This window comes from Rousettus aegyptiacus, unplaced genomic scaffold (genome assembly GCF_014176215.1).
Source record: "Rousettus aegyptiacus isolate mRouAeg1 unplaced genomic scaffold, mRouAeg1.p scaffold_m13_p_16, whole genome shotgun sequence".
NCBI lineage: Eukaryota > Metazoa > Chordata > Mammalia > Chiroptera > Pteropodidae > Rousettus > Rousettus aegyptiacus.
In genome coordinates, this window is record NW_023416291.1 from 20,168,939 (window position 1) to 20,174,133 (window position 5,195).

Genomic DNA, 5,195 nt, shown 5'->3' on the forward strand with positions numbered 1-5,195 from the left:
AGGGAGCCCTCTAGAGACGGAGCCCTCAAAGAGCTGAGAAAGTAATTATCTTCGTCCCATGCCAAATCCAAACAGGGCTGACAGCTGAGGGCTGTGGGCTATGTCTCTAGAGAGGGAGCCCTGTCTAGGAAACATTTTAATAACACGCCAGTAAGTGTCATGAAAAATTTTTCTCTGCTGCCATCTCATGTGCATTTTGGGAATAACACCCGAGTGTGTGCCATTAAGTTACTAGTTGCTGCCATCTGGTGGGAATCTTGGAAATTACACCTTTGTGTATGTCCTAAAAAGTTATCTTCTGCTGTCATCTCGTGTGCATTTGGGGAATAACAACAGAGTGTATATCATGTAGTGTGCAACTCGGGAGTAACACCAGGGAAATATTTTCTCTCTCCAAAGGCTTCTTGAGCCAATGACGACTGTAAGTGACACAGGGTTGGGCCCCAGGTTCAGTCATATGTACCCTGGAAGCTGCCGCTGGAAAGTGGAGTCCTTGAGGTGACACGTGGCACAGGTCTTGACACACCCTGAATCAACTGCCTTCTCACCTGCCTCTTGCCTATGCATGCCTTATGCCACCTTCCCCTCTTGGCTCCCTACTTTCCCTTGGGCAGTTTTTAAATTAACGGTGTGCTTAGAGAGCTTCTATAAATAACTACATCTAGGGGTAGTGGGGCGTAAACCAAAGCATTATTTTGCATGTAAAAGAGGAAGCCCTGAAGGAACAGACCAAAAGAATCCCAAGTTTGATAGCAGAAAGCTCGGATATAAAAAGACCATAGAGAGGCCTGTGGAGCCAAACTACAGCCCCCAGGGAGAGCTGGGGAGGCAGGGCACAGCGGGATCCTGGGCTCTGGTCTGGAGGCTGGAGCTGAAGGGTTTGGGGGGACTTCACTCCAGATGCAGCATCTGCAAAATGAGCTGAACACTAGGCACCTCCCTGCACACCTGTGCTGAGTGGACCTGTATGGAGGGATGGGGATAGAGTTTGTCAGCTTTCCTCTGTCATGAGGTGTCTTTTCCAAGGCTGGGGCCACTCTCGGTTTCAGAAGGCTGGCCTGCTGGGGGAACTTCAGGATCAGGGGGGCCTAAAGGCATATATGAAAGACCTAGGAAACAGTGACGGTTCAAACAAGGCTCCCCCAAGAAATCCCAAACTCGCAGGCCACCCCCACAGTCAGCAGCTGTGGGCTGGCAGCCGCTCAGCACCCTATGCTGTCCATTTTCTGTCGCTTTCAGTCACCACATGGCCATCTCCCTCATTCTCCATCAACATCCGCCCAGATTCAAGTCGTGCTCTGTTCACCCTGCATCCTTGCTCTTTGACAAGGCTGAGCTCCTGCTCATAGTCAACCCCTTCTCCCTCATCCTCCCCTTTCTTCCCTATCACTTTCTCATTCTGTCATTTTCCCTCCAGGCCAAGAGTGGGGCACCTGCTTTGTGTGTCTTCAGCCTCTTCTCCTCGATCACCAGCTTTTTATTTTTTGTCACCCTCCCCCATTACCCTTCAGTAACCTCCTTCTCCTTCTGCCATTTTCCAATTAAGCTCAACACTTCATCGCACCCCACTGCCCCCTAGAATAAATTTGAAAATTGTAGCAAGCCATTAAAACTTTTAAAGTCATTTTTTTCCAGCTCAATTTCAGCACCCCAAGGAAAAATTTTAAAGTATCCATGACTATCACAGATGAAAACAGAATGTCATTGGAATCCATTACTTTTTTCCACTGAGGTATAAAATCTATATGAAAATCTAATAATATATACTATAACAAATTATACTTCTCATAGTTCTAATTTCCTTCAAATCCTGTTTAATACAGATTTTTAAAATTTTTTTATAAAAATATTTTCATGATTCTGAATCTGGTACCAGTTCTTTTCACCTGACTACACCAGCATTTAATATACTGGCTACAAGTTCTAATCAGGAAAAAAAAAAATCTTGGCAATCTCTACATTATAACAACGTGTAGCAGAAATTACTGATGTAATTACTGATGTGATTTCTTAGCAAACTCTAAGAGGTGCAGCTTCCTCCTCTGAAAATTCTTTACAATGACTAAAGACTCTCCCAGTCTTGAAACATCAGTGTGCATGGTCTCGCCACCTTGTCGTTGCTCATCCTTGGACAGGAAGTCCCGTCCACGTCTGAGAAGAGAATGGAGTCTCGTTTTTAATGGCTGAGAAACCTTACATCCTGCAAGAGGAGGAAAGCAATTTTCCTTTTTTCACTAGTTATGAATATGGCAGAAAGTTATGTGGAAGTAGTTCTGTCGGTCTTTTTTCCTTTGTAAGTTTTGTCTCAGAATATTTCTGGGTGAATGATGTTTTGAAGAAGCCACTGCTGGGACCAGCTTCCATCACAGCTAACGCTAGGCATCTGGCTGTCCCCTTCTATGGCTTCGGCCAGGCCACAGGCGCTGATTACTGCTCGCATGCTGCAAGGCTGGTGGCCTTCTAGGCGGTAGCATTTGAGCGCCGTGACCAGGCCATCCGAGCAAAGGTCATCTGTTCTAATTTAACTGTTGGCAATGTAAGAGAAAACCTGATTATCTCCCATACCGTGACAGTTAAAAATTCCTACTTTTTCATTCTCTTTTCTAGAAATGTTATCTAGACACTGATTTGTTTCCACATTTTGTATCTCTCCCAAAGAGAAATAGTAACATGAGGTCTGAGAATCAGGATAAATGTTCTCTAGATACCAAGAGAAAGGTTTTCATTAGAGTCTGTATCTTAGACCAAGCCTTGATGTTGTATCTCCATAATCTACCTTCATAACACCTGGAGAAATTATATAGAAGAAATTCTTGACTTCCTCCATCCACACTTCCGCAAGTCGTCTGTCATTTTTATTGATACTATGTCCTGTGCCTCCCGGAAACATGTAAAATGTAGCTTTCCTAAACATGTGTCCAACATGTGAGAAGGGAACAATCAAAAGTTTCTCCACACTGCCAAACCTTAAAGGAAATTTTTAGGTTTTCTCCTCCCCAAATATCTAAACTAGCATCCTATGTTCCAAATACCCGAAAGTAATCTCTATTGAAAAAAGGCCTCCTGCCATCGTAGGTATCTGACAGAAAGAGTCCAATCACCATTTCTTCTTTCCATTTCTCTTTGGGGAACAGCAAAAATCAAGCTTCCAGTTGAATCCACCATAAGTCATTATCAGAACCTGCCATACACTCAAAAGTATTATCGCTGGTCACATGAATGACAGGACACACCACTGTTTTCCTGTCACATTTGAGCCTGGCTGAGAGAGCCTTCAGCCATCTCACTCACACTGAATGTCGAAGAAGGTGATCATCTGGCCTTGAGACACAGCCGCTCATTTTATTTTTGTATTTTTTAATTTTAAATATTTTTAATGTTTCAATTAGAGTTGACATTCAATACTATTTTATAAAGACACAGCAATCAGCTCCTTTTAATCTATCTCTGATCAATCCAGAACCTTATTCCATAAGAGCTCCATAAACTGATGCTTTTAATTTTTTCCCCATACCTTTCTAGAGGCCTTTTCAAAGAGTGTCTTTCACTGGCATCATCTACTACAACAATTTCTTCTAGCCTGTGTCTTGGTGAGCGATTAATGGCACTATGGACAGCTCACAGAAGGACACTCCGAGCCTCACTGTGGCAAACTACCACTACACTTGCCGTAGGAAGATTATCTGGATATATCTTTCTTTTATACCTTCTAACGTGTCATCTGGTAAAGACCTGTGGAATGCAGTCAGCTCACAGGCCATTTAATTGAACTGACTGACTTTAAACATCTCTTTTAGCTTTTCCTGATCCTCTTCGGGAACAACGACCAGTTTCTCGTTTCTCCAGGACCTTCGTGAGGCCTTCGTGCTGGCTGCAGAACAGCCCCAGCAGGAAGACTTCGCTCCTTTTTACCACGTTTGCTGCATTCACTGAAGTGGAGCAGTAGGAACGCATCCAAAAGGACCCAACCCAAGGAGGTGGCTAGGACCACCCTGCAATATACAAATTTTCTCACGGCGCTTTTAATCGGATGCAAAATTAAAACACACACACACACACACACACACAGATCATGAGACGTTTTCCAACCAAGTTTCATCCAAAATCATATTCATAACCCCAAAGTAGTTTTGCAAATGGATTCCTATCCCAAACCCGTATCTCCTTGGTCAGTGAGAGGCAGCGGGGACCCCTCTGGGCTGGCCCCTGTGACACTCCTCCCAACACGGCATGGGCTCTACTCTTGGTCCACTGCTCCACCTCCTTGGCCACTGCCTGAGTCTACTGACAATTTTCAAATGAGGTGTTGATAAGTCAGGGAGCCCCTATAATAAAGCGTAACAGAGAACAAAATGCCCTAATAAATTCACATTTCTGCCAGTTGCTCATGTGCTTAATAAAGAGCGTGAATTGGCACAGGAGTACCTGCCTACAGACGTTCTGAAAGGGACACAATCATCCCGAACATTCCTATACTTTTATACCCTGTGTTTAAGGGATGTATTTAGTCATTCTGAAATTATTAAGTGATTCAGGTTAGCCTGTGTCCACAATTCTGCTAACTGTTCTACAATCAAGGCTCATATTTGAAGAACCCTCTCTATTTTCCAGAGTCTGGGCAAGGAAGAGGCCGCCGACACTTACGGCTGAGCAAACTTGGTCCCTTCCCGCTCCTCTGCCAGGGGTGGCTGTCCCAGCGACAAAACGCCATCTCAGGCACACCGCCCACACAGCGTAGGTCCCCCTGCTGCTCTGCCGCCACTGGCCACTGGCTGCTCGGCCAGAGGAGGTGCGAGGTGCGGGTGTCCTCGACGGCGGGGCTGGCACGCGGTGAGGACCTGGGCACCGGGAGGTGGCCCCGGCCTGCAGAAGGAGCCGACGAATGGGTCCCAGGGTGACTCGCCCATGAGTGGACTCTGTTTGCCCCGAATCCGGACCTGGGCCTGCAGCTGCTGGGGGTAGGGGGGCCTAGGCTCCACCCTGCGTGGACGGCCACGTGACCCCACGTGACCGCGCGCGCCTTCCCGCCTGCCGCTCACGTGACCCGCGGAGTCCGCGTGGCTTCTCGTGCACGCGGACCTTGCCTTTTCGGGAAGCCTCTGAGAGGAGCTTGTCTCGGCTTCCGATGTCCCAGGGGTGCCGAGGCGGTCAGTGTACTCCAGCATCCCAGAGAGGGTGCGCCAAGGCACCGCCAT

General features: G+C 46.6%; 1 pseudogene; it reads right to left on the bottom strand.

Annotated features, from left to right (window-relative positions):
- Window positions 1–2,305: 2,305 nt before the first annotated feature.
- LOC107510738 lies at window positions 2,306–5,195 on the bottom strand (annotated as a pseudogene).